This window comes from Ceratotherium simum, chromosome 13 (genome assembly GCF_057802395.1).
Source record: "Ceratotherium simum simum isolate JZ-2026a chromosome 13, ASM5780239v1, whole genome shotgun sequence".
In the NCBI taxonomy this organism is placed as follows: Eukaryota; Metazoa; Chordata; class Mammalia; order Perissodactyla; family Rhinocerotidae; genus Ceratotherium; species Ceratotherium simum.
The window spans coordinates 32,512,915-32,533,736 of record NC_141912.1 but is presented as its reverse complement, the minus strand read 5'-3'; the positions used below and the strand labels follow the sequence as shown (position 1 = coordinate 32,533,736).

Here is a 20,822-nt window from a genome sequence, read left to right as displayed (position 1 = left end):
GGTGAGTCAGTGAGTGAATGTGAAGGTATAGGACACTACTGTACACTACAGTAGACTTTAAACACTGTACACTTAGGCTACACTAAATTTATTAAAAACATATTTTTCTTTCTTCAATAATAAATTAACCTTAGCCTATTGTAACTTTTTAAATTTATAAACTTTTATTTTTTTAAAATTTTTTTACTCTTTTGTAGTAACACTTAGCTTACAATGTAAACACATTGTATAGCTATAGAAAAATATTTTATTTCTTTATATATTTATTCTACAAGCTTTTTTCTACTTAAAAATTGTTTATTTATTTTTTTACCTTTTAAATTTTTTGTTAAAAACTAAAGCACAAACACGTACATTAGCCTAGGCCTACACAGGGTAAGGATCATCAATATCACTGTCTTCTGCCTATACATCTTGTCCCACTGGAAGGTCTTCTTGGGCAATAACACATGTGGAGTTGTTATCTCATAACAATGCCTTCTTTTGGAATACATCCTGAAGGACCTGCCTGAGGCTCTTCTCAAGGAGGTGTCACTCTTTTCATAAGTATATCCAAGATGCTTTGCTAGCTTTGTTTTTTCTTTTCATTATAGATTTGCTTGTAAGCAGATAATGCACCATTGCACTGCGACGTTACAATGGCTATGACGTCACTAGGCAATAGGAATTTTTCAGCTCCATTAAATCTTATGGGATCACCATTGTATATGTTGTTCATCATCGACTAAAACATCATTCCGTGGCACATGATTGTATTTACTATGTTTTTCCCCTGTAGTTACTGTGTAGTTCACATATAACTTGCTATTTAAATAGCAGTCTGTTTTAAGTTGATAGTAACTTAAATTTGAACACATTCCAAAGCTTTATCTTTCTACTCTCTACCCCCGATTTATATTTTTGATGTCACGTTTTGCATCTTTTAACTTTATGCAACCCTTAATTATTTACTGTAATTTTAGTTAATTTTACTACTTTTGTCTTTTAACCTTGAGGATTGCTTTATATGTGACTGATCCACTGCCTTTATTATATATTTACCTTTTCCAGTGAGATTTTCATTTTCATACTTTTTCTTGTTATTGATTGGTGCCATTGTGATTCAGCTTCAAGTCCCTTTAACGTTTCTTGTAGAGTCGATTTAGTGTTGATGAACTTCTTTGGCTTTTTTTTAATCTGGAAAACTCTTAATCTCCTTCAATTCTGAATGATAACCTTGCTAGGTAGAAGATTCTTAGTTGGAAGATTTTCCCTTTCTGCACTTTGACTATGTCATGCCACTCCCTTCTGGCCTGTAAAGTTTCTGCTGAAAAATCTGCTGATAGCCTTATGGAGTTTCCCTTGTACATAAGTAGTTATTTTTCTCTTACTGCTTTTGGTGTTCTCTGTTTGTCCTTAACTTTTACCATTTTAATTAAAATTTGTCTTGGTGTGGTTGTCTTTGAGTTCATCTAATTTGGAATTTTCTGGGCTTCTTTGACCTAGATGTCTGTTTCCTTCCCCAGATTAGGGAACTTTTCAGTCATTATTTCTTCAGATAATTTTTCTGGCCCTTTCTCTCTCTCTACTCCTTCTGGGACCCCTATGATGCAAATGTTATCCCACTTGATACTGTCCTCAAGGTAAATACCTCAAGGTATTTTCACTTTTTAAAATTCTTTTTTCTTTTTGATGCTTTGTCTGAGTGAATTCCATTGTTTTCTTTTCCAGCTTGCTGATTCATGCTTCTACTTCATCCTGCCTGCTGTTGAACCCCTCTGCTGTATTCTTCATTGCCATTGTGGCACATAAGCATGAGAAACTCATCTTGCCTGAGGTGAGGGGTGGGGGGTAAGGCATATTGTCCCTGAGGAAGTAACACTTCAGCAGAGACTGGAAAGGGGCAAGACCAAAGGTTGTGGCAGGTAGATGGGGTAGAGTATGCCAGATGAGGGAAGGATTAGGGATCAAAAGTTCTGGGATGGAAAGGGCATGTTTGAGGAATAGAAACAAGACCAAGGTGGCTGTGACAAGGAGAGCTGCAGGCTGTTCCTTCTGTCTGGGCACTCCCTCCCTCCACCTGCACCATCTCCTACACACTCATCACGTGGAATCACTGGGTGATTTCAGAAGCCCTGGAATCACAAAGTTGTAGAACAGGGAGGCCCTGGGTCTTCTAGCTTAATGGCTTTGTTCTAGAGACAAAGAAGCTGAAGCTCACAGATGGAAGTGACTTCTACTAGGAAACAAAGGATGTGACAGGCATGGAGCTCCCTGACTCTGAGGCCACTGTGTTTTCCATGGTGACACCAAAGGTGATATGGGGAAGGGAAGGTTAGTGGGAGAGCAAAGAAAACATCAAGGGTTGAGATGCTAAAACATCATAGCAGGGAATCTGGGAAGAGTCCTATTTCCAGGCAACTTACACCTCAATTCAAGCTATGAGAATATTTCTAAAACTCCTCCACTACTCTACTTTTTCAAACCTTACCCAAGAGCAGCTTCTTCATGGAACCTTTTCTTATTGAGGCATTGTACTAACATTTCCTTCTGTTTCTTCAAATTCTCAGAGTGCGTACTTTGTGTGGGGTTTGAATTCACTTGTACAGGGGGTTGTTGTGCAATTGTCTCCCCATTGTTTATGTTGTGTACTCTATCTCTCCTATTAGACACACACATACACAAATACACACACACACACACACACACACACACACAAGGACATATACACTCATTCCCTCCACATTGAGAACTAGGTCCTCACTCAATAAATACTGGAGCTTACTCTGACTCCATTGGTTCCTACATCAGGATCACACTCTCTGCAGTATTTCTACTCAGCTGTGTCTGAGCCAGGTCCAGGAGTCCCTGCATTTACTGCCTGTGGCTTCATGGATGGCCAACCCTTCAACTACTGTGACAGGAGGAGATGAAGGCAAAGTCTTGAGTTCTTGGTTGATGGAGGAGCCAAGTTCTTTTGATGATGAAACCAAGATCTTTACAAGTCAGATGAATATTTTTCACTTAAATCTGGGAAATGTGCAGTGATGCTACAACCAAGCCATGGAGCGTGGTCTGAACAAAGGGCACACACAAAATCAAGCAGGTAGATGCCTGGGAGAAAGCAGGGGAAAGCAGTACTCACCACCTCACCCATAGAGTCAGGCTAGGGCAGGCAAGTGTGCACAAGTTATCACTTGAGAGTGAAGGCTGGCCTAGTCTGGTCAGAGTCTGTATGCTATTATTAATTAATTAATTCAACAAGTCTCATTGGGTCATGGATACAAGCTTAGCATATATCTTTTGGACACTGTAAGTGGGAGACCAGAAAAGTTATTACAATCAATATGAGGAGGCACCCATACTTCTGGGAGCATTTTATTGACCCTATGATGCATACCCAGACATGTCAAAGACCAGAACCTCCTTAAATGCCAAATGAGAAGCAGAGAAATAGTTTACCAAAGTTCATACTCAAGACACCCCAGTGGTCAGGGAGAGCTTCATGAGTGAGGTAGAACTTTGGATAGAACCTGATGGATGTATATTATTTGGGTCAATGAAGGAAAAAAAGAGATATTCCAAGCAGTCAGAAGTTAGAGTACAGCAAGGTGTGGGGTGAAATTGGGCACAGTGATTTCAGGGGATAGGTTGTAGTTTAATAATTTCTCATTTAGCACTATTGAAGCAGTTTGTGAAAGGCCTTGAATGCCAAATGAAGGTATAAACCAGTGAGAGGTACAATTAAAGCTGAATAGTGAGGCTGCTCAGCTTTCATCAGTTGATCCATGTGGGAGCATGAATTCACAAAGGTTTGCCAGATGTTTATGTTACAGGCACTGACATAGTCTCCACCTGCTAAGGGCCCACAGGGTAAGAGGAGAGAGACTATACACAATAATGTTTGGTACAGTGTGTAAGTGTTGGATCAGGAACTGGAGCCGGTAGACTGTGGGAGCCCAGAGCATAGTGGGATTAACCCAGGCTGGGGCAATCTCAGGTTATTTATATTTGATTCTGAAATTCATTCGAGAATTTTCTCAGCAGAAGTTTGGTGCTTGTTACTATTATGTTGTTTACATTCTCTAGTACCTCAAGGAGAACTGTACCAAGCACTTTTGTCCTCTTATGTTAATGCTGTGTACTGTGATACTGTTTTCAAGTGCTTGAACTTAGAATCTGAGACAGCACAGAAGAGACCTGTGGGGTCATAATCTATCCCTCCCATTTACACAAGATAAACATAGAAGCATGGAGGTTGAATAACTTGCCTAAAAGACAGAGTTCATGGCAAAGCCCAAGTCTGTCACTCTCCACCCAAAGCTTTTTCAATAGCTGCCCTCCTGGCCGTGGAAGGGCAGGCTGAGAAGCAGCAGATGAGGTGGGAGGCTGGAGACCTGTTGGACTCCCAGAGTCCCAATTCCCAGGTGGGCCAGTATATGTGGCTGCCTCTGGACTCCAGGATCTTAATCTAGGGTCAGATCCCCTGCTCCTCTATGAGGGTTCCAGGAGCAGGGCCATGTGAGATCCAGAAATACCAGAGTGCATGGGGATTACATTTCTTTCTGGTGGGATAAATTTTCTTGGGTCCTTCTCCCTCAGGATCCTCAATTTTTTAAAAAGATGAAGTGGGGGTGGGGGGTGGCACCATGGCATAGTGGTTAAGTGCGCGCGCTCTGCTGCTGGCGGCCCAGGTTCCGATCCCAGGTACACACCGACGCATCGCTTGTCAGGCCATGCTGTGGTGGCGTCCCATATAAAGTGGAGGAAGATGGGCACAGATGTTAGCTCAGGGCCAGTCTTCCTCAGCAAAAAGAGAGGAGGATTGGCGTGGATGTTAGCTCAGGGCCGACCTTCCTCACACACACACACAAAGATGAAGTGGGAGCAAGCCAGGCTGCAAACTGAAACGGCAAATATGAAGGGAATGTGTAATGTGCATGTGTGTCTATTTGTGTGGGTTCACATGAGTATAAAAACATATGTAGATATTTGTGTGGGAGGGTTGTATATATGTGTGTACGTGAGCATATATAAGCATGTATGGGTGTTTGTATGTATATGTGCATCTGTTTGTGAGTTTGTGTGTGGTTGTGCATTGCTCTAAAATTTCCCCTTCCTTGGCTCCACATTGGCCTTTTTGTGGTTGCTCCACCCCCACCCCCACCCCATGGGTTATAAGAGACAGAGTAGCTCTCCAACTACAGGGAAGTTAAGAGGAGGCTTAGGCTGGTAAGTGTTGGGAAGAACTGGTCCTCTCACATGGAAGAAGGAAACAGGCACTCAAGTGGTGAGACATCCTCCCCTTCCAGGATTCCGCCTTATTAAAAGTGTCAGACACTGTTCTAAGGGATTTACATGAATTAAATCATTTAAACCTCATATAAGCCCTGTGAGATGAAGACAGGTATCAACCCCATTTTCAGACAAGGAAACTGAGGCCACTGAGAAGTTAAGTGACTTTCAACTGGCTAAGCTGTGACTCTAAGGAAACAGTCTGACTGCTGAGCCCAAGTTCCCACTGTATCATGTTGATCCCTGTACACTGTACACCTGCCTCATTAGGGGTCACCTCCTCCTGTGGACTCTGACAGCTTCCATTTCTTCTCCAGGCACTGAGACTGGTTGGGAGTCTGTTGCATTTCTCATAGTCCCTACAGGTGAGTCCATGGGGTTTGAAGTGACAGGAGAGTTGGTTCTGTTCGCTGATGGAGTGTGTTTGCTGGAGGTGGTAGGAAGCGAGGGTCACATCTGGGCTGCAAGGGATCAATGGCGTTGTCATTTGGGGTGTGGGGTGGGCTATACTGAAGGAGTAAAGATCAGCAGTGGCCATGCGACTTTATTCCTCACTGTTTTATTTTACAGCCCCAAAGCACAGCCCCACACCGGCCTGAGAGACAGTGGTGTTCACTCATCTCCTTCCAATCCCTGCTGCCCCTGACTTCTCTTCTTCCAGCTGACTTCCTGGTAACATCTGCTCTCCAAGGTGAAAACGTGAGAGGAGGTCTAGTGACACCCCTGCTCATGGGCACTTCCTCCCACCCTACCTGCTGCTGCCTACTGGGGCCTCCTGGATGATGAGAGGAAAGCAACTAGGATTGTCAGAATTCGACATTTATGCTGCTAAAGAGAAAGCAGGATGTCTGTCATTAAGAAAGGAAAGGTCTGTCATTGGCAAGAGGAGTAAAAGTAGTTCCCTGTGGGCTGTTAGACTGGCGGTGTCAGTTTCTTTCTGGATGTTGGCAGGAGGCTGATCTCAGTTCCTTGCAATGAAGGTCTTTCCAACACAGCTGCTTGGTTCATCAGAGCTTGCAAGCAGAAACGACAGTAGAAACAGTCAGCTAGCAAGAGGGACATCATGATCTTATAAAGATCTAATCACAGAAGTGACATCACCGTTGCCCTAATCTATTGGTTAGAGGCAAGTCACAGGTTCCTCCCACACTCAGTGGGAGGAGATTCCACAAGGGTGTGAATCCCAGGAGGAGGGGAATCACTCGGTGCCATCTTAGAATCTATCTGCACAGGGATGTGCCAGGTCAGATAAAGCAGGAACACGAGGTAGTGAGGCCTCTGCACTGGCTGTGTTCACACACAGGCTGGACGATCACTGAAGAGCACTATGACTCTAGGTCCTGCCTGGGACAAGATGGTCTGCAGAGCTGAGCTTGTGTGTCAAAGCACCGTCCTGCTATGAGAATCACAGCATCATTGGATCATTGGAAAGGCATCTCAAGGTTGTGTGAAACTGGGAGGCTGTCCTCTCTGAATATTTCTACCTTAATTTTTCAGACCTCCTACACCTCTAGGAAAGCACCATCAATAAACTGGAAAGAACTATTTTTTTCTTTTCTGTGTCATCCTGCCAGGCAAATCCTGGGCTCCCACTATTTCTTCCAGCTGGCTTGCATACAGGATGCCACAAAGTCACTTCTTATGATCTCACTTTGTTAGTGTCTTCCCCTTCATCCAGATTATTTCTTACTGATTTTCTCTTGTTTTGATTATTCAGTTACATTAGCAAGTTGGTGTTCTCTAACTAAATCTTTCCACTAATTTTTGGACCAAATGAGCAAAGGTTCTCTCTCCAAGCCTGAGGTTGTTTTCCACAGAGGGATGAGACAAATTAGTGCGGGGTCCTGGAAGGTCTTGGATTGGCACAGTTCCTCATCAGGACAAGACATTTAGGTCACAAAGGAATGCACTTTATCTTCTTTATGTCCCTAGCAGGTGGACAACATCTGGCACACAGTAGGCATCTTCCTCCTGGAAGCTGTTTCCCAACTACTAATTATAACATGTTTCATTTACCAGGTTATTCAACCCCATTGTGACTTCCTTGGTGTTTCCCTCACTGAGCCTAGCAGAGAGCCTGCCATCTAGTAACTGCCTAATAAATATTTGCTAAATTAATGTGGGGTTTTCCTGGTTTGAATACATGCCCAAGGTTTTAAAAATTCATATAACTTAAAAGGGTATATAGTGAAAAGTAAATTTCCTCCTCTATCTCATCCACAGTTCTTCCAAATTCCCTCCCTGCATATACCAGTTTCCACAGTATTATAGAGAGACATTTCCCTTTTTATCAGGTGGTGTTTTACCACACATTCTATCTGCATCTTTGTTACCAATAAACAATATATTCTGAGATTATTCCATTTTTTACGTACAAATATGGTTCAGTAAAATATTGATAATGATGATTGTCCCTCCTGTTTTGAAAAATTTATTAAGTGTAGAAAAAAGCATCCTTATTGTACAGTAATAGAGTTTTATCTGAGCACTTGGTCACCCGGATTAAAACTGTGTTCATTCTCCAGCCTCACTTGACAGTTGTGTTCGTCTAACTTTTGGCCAATCAGATGAAGCAGATGTGAAGTTGTTCGTTTTCTCCTTAAGGGAAGGAAACTTTTCTTCCTTCCCTGCTTTCCCTGGTTCCTCATGGACCACAGACAATGGTCTTAGGTACCTCAGGTCATGCTAATAAGGGCAACATGCCAAGGACAGCAGAGAAGGAAGGTCATAGGAACCTGGATGCCTGGACAACCTTGTGGTGTGGAGTTACCCTAGCAGCCCTGAACCGCCTGCCTCACTGTCATGTGAGACACATACAAGCTTCATCCTGTTTAGACCACTGTTATTTGGGTTTCTATTACAAACAACTGAACTAATACATATAGAGAGAATAGGACTTCCCAGGAGTGGGTGGCCCTGGTGATCTATTCTGGAGATGAGCAGAGATAGGTTTACAGTGTTCACCACTGTGGGCTCCCTGGGACCTTATTCTCAGTTGGACAAAGGGGTTCTGGGCCACAGGGGGCAGCACAGGGAGATTAGAGACTGGTACCTTCCTCATCTTTCTAGCTACGTGCACCTGATTTGGAGGAGTGTTTGAGCTCACCAGGTGTTAGATTTGGAAGTCCTTGTTTCCTCACTTTCCTTCCTGTCCTTTTTACAGACAAACCCCTTGTTCATTCTAGCCAGGATGAGAATCACTGCTGATGATCTCTTCCTCCTCTTCATCCTGTCTGATGGCAGGGACAGTGGAGGCTGACATCTAGAGGAGCAAGCCCTCAGGTAGAAGAGTAATGTGGGCCATTTGTCATTAGGTTCTGTGGGGAGTCTGTGCTTCCCCAGCCTGGCTTGGACAGCCAACCTTGAGACAGCTGACCCCAGGTCCCTCATATCCTGTCCTCTGGTGATCCCAAAATATATATTCCACCACTTTACTGTATTCTATTGTTACCAGCAAGTCACTAGATCCAGCTTAGTTTCCAAGGGTGGGTATTATACAAGAGGATAGGAACGTTGGGAGAATCTTAGAGTCTGCCAACCTCAGGGTGATTTTGGAACCATGTGAAAGCACGGCCTCGCACAGGACTGTGGCTATGAATGCAGAGATTAGAATAAATAAATAGCTCAGGCCAAAGGGATTTGGTGTTCACCCCACAGGAATCCACATCAAAATTATGATCCCAGAAAGGTAACTCAGTCTTCCAGGTAATTCTGAGGTTAAAAAGTTGAACTTTTAGATGGAAATATAAAGGGAAGAAAATGAAGAAAATCAGCAGGTCTAATAGTCAATGTTGTCTTTCATTTCTCTCACAGACCAGAGAATTTGCAAGATCTCTTTGTTTAATAGTTATGTGGTTTAATAGTCAGCTAGATCTTAAATATCTTAGGAAATAGTATGATGCACTGCAAGATGAGGGAATCTCACGACAGAGACCTGACCAATCAGGGTGTACCCCATTCTACCACATCCGCCTACCAACGGGGATTAGTCCAAGGGTAATCTTCCCTGGTACTTTATGTATGGATGCTATGAGAAAGATGTCTATCTTTCTGCTGAAGTTGTTAAGGTAGGAAAATGTGAGGGGGGTTGGCTATCTTCCCTAGGCAGAGAGAGAGAGAATCTGATGGCAAGTTCGAGTCCCTGGATCCAATCATGTCTTAAGTAAATCAACATGTTAAATCTCTTCCCCTGAAACTATTCACTTGTGAATGAAAGAATCTTCCCATAACAATGCAAAATGCCTAGTAAAATTTAATGTTTTCTCCATTACTCAGCTACAATGACTAGAAGTGTAGTCTTTGACACATCACTTATATCAATCCTTCTAATCCCCGGTATCCTCATCCCTAAAATGAGCTTGGAGCTATTGTAGGGATTAGGTGATAGAATAAATGTGAAATCCTAGCACCTGGTACCTGCAAAGTGTTCGAAATACATCAGCCCTTTCATAATTTCTAAGCTGCACTATTAATTTCTTAATAGATTTTGAAGGAAAAAATTAAATATATGTTAAATATGTGCAATGATTTTGACTGACTGGCATACCATACATTTATCCATTAAATTATCCATTCTCATCAATACCTAGATTTTAAGATTTCATGATTAGAGAAATTTCTAAAGAGTGTAGCATTTTCTGAATTGCTTTTGCCACAGGTCATTTAGCACAGCATCACTGAGACACCAGCTGCCACACTCTCCTCTTCAGAACTTGTTTGTGACCTTGGTCATTTTACCACTTTCAAGGTCACCTGTGTACTTTGAAAGCATATTGAAAGACAAGGGATTCCTTCTGAATTGTCTGGTTAAAATTTCTCATTTTATCGAATTTCATGTACATATTGCAATAATAAGATTAATAATAACACCAAACACTGGTACAGCACTTACAATGTGCTGGCCATTGTTCCATGCGCTTTAAAATATCAGCTCTTCTAATTCTTAACCTATGAGATAGCATAGTTAATTTTACTAAACTACAGTTTAGGTATAAGGAAACTGAGGTCCTGAGGGAGAAAGTAACCAATCTAAAGTCACAAATGTAATTGAAACAGTTTCTTTGAAGGTAGACTGGAAACCATTGAATGATACCTGTTTGCTTCACAAATTGGTCATACCAACCACCACTGATTTAACAAAAATATAAGCTGTTCTAGAAAAACACAGCTTGTACTGTCCTTAATACATTGCAAGGCATGTGATAAGCAATACAAGTTTCACCCCTGTCACAAGGCGGAAGATGGAAGGGTGCTTTCTCTAAAGTCTGCTCTCTTCCCTGCTTGGGTCATCTATTGTACCTGAACATTGCTTCATGACAAAGTACAAAAGTGCAGCCATTCTGCTCATGATATATAATCACTTTACTTACAGAATTTTATTCTCTGAATTTTATATCAGATTCTTCTGCATACGTGATAACCAATATTCAGTTATACTATAATCACTCCAGACCTTTTAAGTGCCAGTTATGAATCTAAATCTAGGTTAAATGCAGTTGCATGCACTGCTTCCAGTGCAGATAATCAGCTAAGGTGACAATCAGATAACAGTTCCTGCCCATTACTGGCAACCTTCAGACACACAAAGGCAACATCAACTGAGGACAACTTTATCGGTGGCACCCTGCAACAATCTTCCAAAACTTACAATTTCAGAGATGTGAAAACACAAGCCCTTTACAATCCAGGAGATGATGCAGTATTGTTGTCACAAGAGACTTGAGAGTCTTGCCTTAAATGTGCTTCCTGAGCCAAACCAGTCATGGACACTTGGTCAAAACCTTTTTCTCAAGTGGAGGATTTTAGCCCCAGACTCCCTGGACTGCAGTCACCTGAACATTGCTCTCTGTGTAGCAGAGAGAAAGAAGACCTGCTCCTTCCTTTATCCTTTTTCCCTACAAATATAATAGTGGGTTTTCCCCCAGAGCAAGCCCAGGATAAAGACAGACAAAAAGATGGCTTTTTAAAGTTATTTGTTAAAAATTAAATTTGTTTAAATTAAATTTTTTCTAGGTTTTAATATTCCAGTGAGAAAACTATCCACAATTGTGCCCCTTGACTTGGGAATCTTATCAATTCCGGAGATTATTCAGACCTTGTGAACAGAATTCAGGGTTCCAATGAGATATTTTAAAACCCCTTATCATGTTTAACCAAACAAACAAGCAGTGACACCCTCAGGGGTGTAATATAGCTTTGCTTTTTACATATATATGTTCAACATTTTTAGTTAAACTTTTAAGAATCTTCAGGGTTTGAAAACTCAGAGGGAATGAAAACCTTCCTTCTGGCAGATAGAGATCTACCCTTGGCTTAGATGAATGGACGCTGACAAAAAGATGTTATGGTTTTCTGACTAATATTCCTCTTTGTAAGCCCTCCTTGCTGTATCAGATATCTCATTGTTAGTAAAATGTGACAACTTTGCCATGTTTACATGTCATGAAAGAGCTTTCTTTTCAGGAAAGAACATCTCACCTAGGAGATGCTATCAAAGATATGATCCATGATTGGACTTGGGTCAGGGAGAGCAGCAGCAAATACTCAATGGTGATTACCACTTCTCAGGAGAAGAGCGTTTCCCAGTTGATGTTGAGTTAGGGAGATGGTCCTGCATGAAGTGTAGCCTGAGAGTCCAGCGGACAGACATCCACGTTTTCCTGCTGTATTACTGACTTGGTGAGCTACTCACTGTCCACATACAGAGTCATGCAATTAATGTTGAAATGCTCAAAGGTGCATGGATTTCCAGTGTAATGTCCCTAAAGCCTTTATTATACATGATTACTGGGGCTATTATCCTGTATGAAGACAGCTGGATTCCCACAGGGGTGCTGGGCATTTCATCAGGATCATAGAGCACAGGAAGCAGATGGGTTCTTTTAGAATTGGACTAGCACGCCATGGCCCTCAGCCTTACATGCTGGGACACGGGGTTCCTGGGTTTCCCCTTGAATGTGGACTTCTTAGAGATAGGGGTAAAATATCAGGCCGTGGGATTTCAAAGGAAAGGAGTCAGAGAAAGTCATGCCCTGGAATCAAGACCACTTTTAGTATGGAGATTCAGACCAAGGAGGACATAGAGCTAAATTTGGGGCCACATTTGCAGGACATGAAGAAAGTGAGATTTATACATGGCCATTGCACAATGTGATCCCAGAATCTCAGTGTTGACATCATTCTTGAGCCTAAACTGCCAGTTCTCCAACATTGAATGCCAACCCTTCGCCCTCCCAATGCCCCCTCCTTTAGGGAACCTCCACGTGCCATCTGAAGCATCTCCATTGTGGCTACTTCTGTGCACAATTGTCTCTGGAGACCCCTCTGCGTTGCACCTGTGCTCACACTGTTCTGTAACCAGCTTCTTCCCCAGAGGACTCTGGGTTCCCTCCCTGTATCTCCAGTGCCCAGCACAAATGAGGCTTAGTGTGCACTTTAAGTTTCATCATATACCATCGTAAAATAGTACTACCAAGCTTATAATGAACTATGAGCTTTCATGGACAGAGATAATTCCCTGCCCCACAACTCTTTGCTTTGGATTACTATTCCTTATAAGCACTTTTAATGCTTTAAATAGTTTCTTCTTGTACTATCTCCGTGTTTCTTTTTAAAACTATTTTTATTATGGGCATTTTCTAATACACAAAAACATATTATGTATAATGAACTCTCATTACCCATCATCACTTTCAATAGTTATTAATGTTTTATCATCATGTTTCATCTATTCGTCTCAGTCATCTTTCCTAGAGTAAATTAAAAGCAAATCTTATACATATAATTTCACAGTTAAATACGTCAGTAGGCATCTCTCACTGATAAGGATTATTTTTTAATATAACTGCCATGCTATTATCACACCTAACACAATTATCAGTAATTGTCTAATTTCACTATATAATTAGTGCATATTCAAATGTCATTTAGTGTCTTCAAGGTGTCTTTTATCTTTGGTTTGTTTGAAGCAGGATGCAGAATAGGTCCACATGTTGCTTTTGGTTGTTCTCTCTCTCTAGCCTCTTTTCTTCTACAGCATACCACTCACCCCACCTTTGTTTTGTTTTTGTTTTTTTTTCAGGTCTTTGATTTGTTGGACAAACCAGGTCACTTGTCCCATAGAATGTTCCACATTCTGACTTTGGCTAAGGGTTTCCTCATGGTGGTGTTAACTTGTTTCTCTATCTCTTGCGTTTCCTGAAACCCACAAAAGATATTCTTCTTGTGATGCATATTCATAATTTTAACATGCATGTCTCTTCTACTTTTCACTTTACCAATTTTCCGTTCAAGTCCCAATAAGACACAGTCACTGGACTTCAGAGATGTCTGGAGGAGGCAGTGATGCTATCATTTATTATATTCTGCCTCCAGCTTCTGCCCTACTTGGCATGGTGGATATGGAAGAGCTACAGAACCAGCCACACCCTGTACCTGGAACAGCCCTCCCCTAAGGTTTTGGGGACAATTATTTCTCTCCTTTTGTCTAAAGGGCAAGTCCTGGTTCTTCATTATCTTTGCAGGTGACACTGGACCTCAGTTGCTCCCTTGAGGCTGTGAGCTCCACACTGCTGCAATCACTGCTGGACCAGAGATGCAGGGAGGATGGAGAGAGGGAAGAGGAAAAAGCTGGGGACTCTGTGTTATCGATGCCTTCTCAGTTTTCCTAAGGCAGCTTCATCCAGCTGTGACCATTCTTCTGCTCTTATACTCTTTTGAGTTTGGTCCTCCCCAAACCAAGAAAAGCCCTTTCTCCTTAAAACCAATCATATTTCCTGTTGGCAACTAGAATACCCACTGTCTTGCAGTTAAATGTTCCTGCTCACAAATGTAAAACAGTCTGATGCTGCCCAGTTTTCAGTGCTTAGACTGTAATGCTGTTCACTGTCCCTTTGTTACATCAGGATAGAGATTAGTGCACGGTGTAGCTGGAGTCAGAATAATTCTGGAGAAGCCCTTCAATACATAACCCAAATGTGATTCAAAGGGACACAGACACACATGTCACAGTGCCACATAATGCATGTGTAAAACCTATCAGGGCATATTCATAAGCAGAGAAGGATCAAAACACACTGATCTCCATGGTCTCATTGTCCCATGGAGGAGTGTGCTTAGGCTGGCACAGTGGACTGTATTCCCATGGCCAGTGTTCCAAGAGTGAGGACCCCCTCAAATGCTCTGCGTATTTACTGGGACAGCAAGAGAGAGACATCTGTGCTACTATGACACAACAGCAGGTCCCTGGTCAAGGATCTGAGCTTGTTAGAAAGTGGGAGTCCCTGGAGCTCAGTGGCTGCATTGGCCTGTTCTTCTGGAGAGCAGATTCAGACCTGCTGACCCAGCTCCCTACTCTGCTACCAAGAGTGGGAGGGAAGGAGCCTCGAGGGCATCTAGCTCTGGGTCTTCTCAACACACTTTCAGGCTCTGGCTGCAACTGCTCACCAGGGTCTTCAGCCTCTGCAGAGACCCTCTCAAGCATTTCCAAGTGTACCAAGTAGTTATTTTCAAAGCTACCTGCTCATTTTCCATTTTTGTCTTCAAATATGGCCACAACCTATTGATTTTCTTCTGGGCAATATACCTTTTCCACTTCGTTACACTAAATAAGCATGCCAGTTTATGCAATCCATTCTCAATGAAAATGTTTTATGTTTTTTCCCCCTGATAATGGCTTCCAACTCTGCCACATTTAACCTTTTTTCCCTACTGGATGGTGGGTTCCTTCATAATTACCTGGGTATATCCTATGATTTTACAGTTACTTTATGTTACTTGGACAGTCTCATTGTGGTATTTAAAAAATTAATTCTGTTACAACTTTAATCTCAACTTGATATGAAAATACAAATCCTACATAGTGCTGTATGTCAATTATATATCTATAAAATGGAAAAAAGTGCTACTAAAAAGGTAGGCACATACTGTTTTAGGCAGATTTAATATATAATAGTATATGTAACATACTGAAATTTTCATTCTTTAAAGATGACCAAAAATAGTCTTCATTGTGCAAGCAAAAGAATATCGTTACCCACAGAGGAATAAACTCAGTTTGGCCATGGCCGTTGCTTCTACAGTATTGAAGCCAGACGGTAATGGAGCAACATCTGTGAGAGCTTCAAGGAGAAAAATGTGCCTCTAACAAGCTTTGCCCAGTAAAGTTGTTGCTCCTGTAATAGGGAACCAGGTTCACACAGTGAACTCTGCAAGGACTCAGATAATATATCACCTGAGGACACTCCCTGAGCAAGGTTATTACTCAAACTCAAGTTCCAAAACAATGAAAGATGGATCAGAATGTTTAACAACTCAAGACTGAGGAAGTCATGGCTAGAGAGGAGGGCAGGAGTATTATTAATGCTAATAACATTCTGATGGGCGTGAGGTGATAGCCCATTGTAGTTTTGATTTGCATTTCCCTGATAGTTAATGATTTTGAACATCTTTTCATGTGTCTGTTGGCCATCTGTATATCTTCTTTGGAGAACTGTCTGTTCAGGTCTTTTGCCCATTTTTTGATTGGGTTGTTAGTTTTTTTGTTGTTGAGATGCATCAGTTCTTTGTATATTTTGGAGATTAAGCCCTTATCAGATGTATGGTTTGCAAATATCTTCTCCCAATTGTTAGGTTGTCTTTTCGTTTTGTTGATGGTTTCCTTTGCTGTGCAGAAGCATTTTAGTTTGAGATATCACCTCACGCCCGTCAGAATGGCTATAATTAACAAGACAGGAAACAACATGTGTTGGAGAGGATGTGGAGAGAAGGGAACTCTCATACACTGCTGGTGGGAGTGCAAACTGGTGCAGCCACTATGGAAAACAGTATGGAGATTCCTCAAAAAATCAAGGATAGAACTACCATATGATCCAGCTATTCCACTGCTGGGTATTTATCCAAAGAACTTGAAAACACCAATGCGTAAAGGTACATGCACCCCTGTGTTCACTGCAGCGTTATTCACAATAGCCAAGACTTGGAAGCAACCTAAGTGCCCATCAAGGGACGAATGGATAAAGAAGATGTGGTATATATACACAATGGAATACTACTCAGCCATAAGAAACGATGAAATCCAGCCATTTGTGACAACATGGATGGACATTGAGGGTATTATGCAAAGTGAAATAAGTCAGAGGGAGAAGGTCAAATACCGTATGATTTCCTTCATTAAGTAGTAGATAATAACAACAATAAACAAACACATAGAGACAGAGATTGGATTGGTGGTTACCAGAGGGGAAGGGGGGAGAGAGGAGGGCGAAAGGGATAATTTGGCACAGGTGTGTGGTGATGGGTTGTAATTAGTATTTGGGTGGTGAACATGATGTAATCTATGCAGAAATAGAAGTATAATGATGTACACCTGAAATTTATACAATGTTATAAACCAATGTTACTGCAATAAACAAAAAATTAAAAAAAAATAAAAATAAAAATACAAAAAAAAGTGCTAATAACAGCTACCACTTTTCAGTTGCTCATATGGCCCAAGCACTGTACAAAAAACTGTATATATATTTTTTCAAAATAAATATAGTTCATTTTATAATTAATATCCCATTTATAACAATAGTAGCATTATCCCCATTTCAAGTATGAGAAAACCAAGGTTCAGAAAGTTGAAGTAATTTGTCAGGATAAACTTGTTAGCAAGTCATAGAGCTGGAATTCCAAAATGTAATCCAAAAAGTTCCTCAGGTTCCCACAATTTATTTTGTTATAATATCTTTATTCTTCTTTTTTGCTTATCTATGTTTTCTATTTACTTTAAATGAAATATACATTATTTTTGAAATAGAAAACCAATAATTTTTTTTAAAAGAAGAAAATACAAATCTTGATGATTTAATTAGCTTGGTCTTCCACAACAAAATGCCGTAGGCTGGGTGGCTTAAACAATAGAGATTTATTTCCTCACAGTTCTGGGGGCTGAGAAGTCCAAAGTCAAGGCAGATTCCTTCCTGGTGAGAGCTCACTTCCTGGCTTTCAGACAGCCACCTTCTCCCTGTGTCCTCACATGATGGACAGAGGGAGCAAGCTCTCTGGCATCTCTTCCTATAAGGGCACTAATCTCATCATAAGAGTCTCACCCTCATGACCTCATTTAAACCTGGTTACCTCCCAAAGACCCCATTTCCAAAACCCATCACACTGGGGGCTAAGGCTTCAACATATGAATTTGTGGGGGACACAAACATTCATTCCATAACACTTGTCTTCTCTCCTCTGCCAAGTAAGTTAGTGCTCTGACCCTGGCTGTTGGTTTAACAGCATATTAATTCAGGTGAGATAGTGGTTATAATAAATAAACTCCCAAATTGCAGTGGCTCAAGTGGTTTGAGCCATTGAAAATTTGAGCCATTTATGGCTCAAATGGCCACAAAAGTGGTTGTTTTTGCCTCTAAGCTGCCCAGTGTGCTTCTAATTGAGCAGTGTGTTGAGGAGGTTGGGAGGCAGCACTGTCTGCTCCACACAATCATTCAGGGATTCAGGCTGACAGAGTTTGTACCATGTTCACTATGTGGCTCCTAAGGTTGCTGTGGTCATCTACATCCAGAAGAAGACAGAATGAAGAGCATAGAAGAGCAAGTTTGTGGATTTTATCTTGTTGTTTTATAAATCTTCATTGCAGATATTATGAAAAATAACACTTTTCTATGTGATATATTATTTTTACCATACCAAAATTTCAAATAGAGATGGTTGGTTTTTTCTGGTGTGTGTGCTTGGCTGAGGAGCCAATGGGGCAAAGCTACCATCTGTGGGATAATGACTGAAGGCCTCTAAGGCAGGATCCCACTGAGGCGGAAGGATATGGCAGTGCAGCAGTAGCCTCAGTTGGGCTCGGATAGCCGGTTCCTGCAGCCCCAGCCTGCCACGCACGCGGCTTCCGTGTCATCGCTGCGTACCCTGCTACAGGGGACCCAGGTCTGGTGGGGAAAGCCCCTTGTCCTGGGAAACGGGGCGTGGCCAGAAAGGCGGCTGCCCCCTTGCTAGTCACGCAGCGCAGGTTGGTGGTGAACCTGGTGCTAAACCATTCCTAGACGACCTGCTTCTGGGTCGGGGTTTCCTACATAGCAGAGCAGCTCCCTCCCTGCGATCTATTGAAAGTCAGCCCTAGACACAAGGGTTTGTAAAAAAGAGAAAAAAATAAAAAAGTAAAGATTAAAAGAAAAAGAAATGGTTGGTTTTTCAGTTTTTTACTTTATCATTTCTGGATTTAGGTCATATTTAGAAAGGTCTTTGCTGTAATAATATTATAAAGTATTTACTTTCAATTTTCTAGGTGGAGGGAAAGGGGAAAAGAGGGCAGAGGTGGAAGGGAGGAAAAATGTGAAAGTGAAGGAGGAGGCAAGGAGAGATGAGGAGAGAAGAGAAGGATGGCTTAGTGTTCTAGCATGCAGAGCTCTTGTTTTATAATTTAAAGAATCTGCTAAATTCATGAGTCAAGGCTTATCTGCTTAGGATAGACCACAAGGAGTCTGGTTCTTCAAAACTGGCTATTTGATAACCAGCAGCTTCCACGAGCTGAAGGCCGTTCTCTGAGAATGGGGCAGCTGTGAGTCTTGAGCAATAACACTGATAGTAGCTGAAGCACGGGTGTACTAAACCTTTGTGGGGTACCAAAAGCACCTGCTACAGTCCATCTTTTGCACTAATCAGTTCCACTTTCTTCTTACATTAGTTACTCCATGTGGGCCCAGCTTCTTCAGAATTCTGGTAGGTCGTAAATTGTAGAAAACTTAGCAAAGGACAACTAGGACTGTTAGTGAAATGAAGAAGCCTTTGCTGCAGTTGGTTCCAAGGCCACAACACATCACCAAGAACCACCCGTTCTAGAGTCTCCTAAATCTTGGATAACACTTCTTGTGGTCTAGGTAGCAATCTAATGATTTTACCCAAATCCTCAGCTCTGAGGAGTCTGAGTTCCTGGTTTCCAGAATTTTATCACCTGCAGTTGCTATCCTGTCCACTTACAACTAAAAATGGACATGGGAATACCAAGTGAAGCCCTCATAGATCACCTGAGTGCCAAACATACTGCTGTCTGCTCTCGTCATGCTCCCCATGATATTTGGAATCAACTTTTGCTGCCTACACAGTAACTCCTTCCCTTGTCCAATGGTCTACTGGCATGAGGAGCCCCAAGAGAACAGGTGGCAGCCATAGCTGTAAATGTAATGGGACTTTTACTGTGTTCCCCGATGGAAGCACTCTTCTCAGGGAACGTGAACTTCTAGAGCAGTAGAGCCTGTTGAGGGGGATAGGAGGCATAAACACCTGCAGTGGATTACCAGGAGTGATGTGAGTAGAGTCACTCTTATTCCACACCTGGTTGTCATACTTAATCAGCCCTTTGAGGTCACAGCATCATATAATGGCTGTTGTTTTTAAACCATTGTGTATGCTTTATCCTGCAGGACAGCACCCTTTCTTGCAGGGTGTCATCTTCAGCATGCTTCTACACTTTCAAAAGGCCCTTCCACTGCTATGTCAGCTGGGAGCTTCTGTAGGGTGTGGTATGGGGGTAGGACTAGTGGATCTCATGATCATATGCTCACTGCCACACTGCCTTTGTTGTAGAGTAAGTTCGTTAGTCCAGGGCACTGTTATGTACAGGTTTCATATTAGAAGATCATACCTACATGAGTGCTTAAATAATGGTTCTGAATGAAACACTGGGAAGAAAGAGCAAATCCCTACCTGGAATACATGTCAATCCAGATTAGGATGAATGCCTAATTTTTTGAAGGTGGAAGAGTAATAATGATATCAGCTTGCCACCAAATGGCAGGTTGGCCTTCATGAGGGTGGGTGCATATTGGAATTTATTTGTTGCTGGAAGGTCACACATCAGTTTTGGCAGCAACTATATCAACCATGGTGATAAGGAGCCCACACACAGTCACCTTCTTTGCCACCACGCATACTCCTTTCATGAGCCTGTTGTGCAAACACTGGAATGGCTAAGGACAGAGGCCAGCTAGGTGTACTGGCTGAGTCATCCTGTGCACTTTGTTGTTTAGTGTCTCTTGTATAGTGGATAATTTCTGGTGGGCTTTAACACTTGATAACAAAAGATCCTAACACTTTGTGTCTACTATATGTCTCTTCCCAGATATCCTTGTCTCTGATCTTCCAATCTTGCTTCTTCCAGGACACTGATCAATCAGATAAGCCATTGTCACTGCCTGTGAGTTTGTGCATATTCCTACTTCAGGCCACTTTTATCTCTATGAAATGAGTGGATGAGTAGGAGCAGCACCTGAAGTTCTGCCCATTGGAAGGAAATTTCCACACTGTCTTCGGTCATCACTGAGTGGGGCTATAGTGCAGCAGCTGTTCGCTTTTAGCTCACATCAACATAGTGAGCTGACATATTTGTGAGCCAATATCAGTTTTTTTTTTTTTTGCTTATGTTGGCTGGTCATAGGAACTCCCTATTAGATCATAGGCAAGAGGTAAGGAATGGGCAAAGGTATAACAGTGGTAGGTGACACGGGGGTCCGAGCAATTTGTTATGCAACTAATTTGTGACAGATATT

The 20,822-nt window shown here is 41.9% G+C and overlaps 1 long non-coding RNA gene across 2 annotated transcripts; it reads left to right on the top strand.

Moving 5' to 3' along the window:
• Nucleotides 1–1,189: 1,189 nt before the first annotated feature.
• Nucleotides 1,190–15,110, top strand: LOC147915663 (uncharacterized). Of its 2 annotated transcripts, XR_015554087.1 has the most exons (4): nt 1,190–1,816; nt 5,592–5,639; nt 5,845–5,965; nt 13,797–15,110. It is a non-coding gene; the product is annotated as an uncharacterized LOC147915663 (long non-coding RNA). The 2 variants fall into 2 exon arrangements; XR_015554086.1 differs by lacking the exon at nt 13,797–15,110 and having other exon boundaries at nt 5,845–6,544.
• The last annotated feature ends 5,712 nt before the right edge of the window (nt 15,111–20,822 follow it).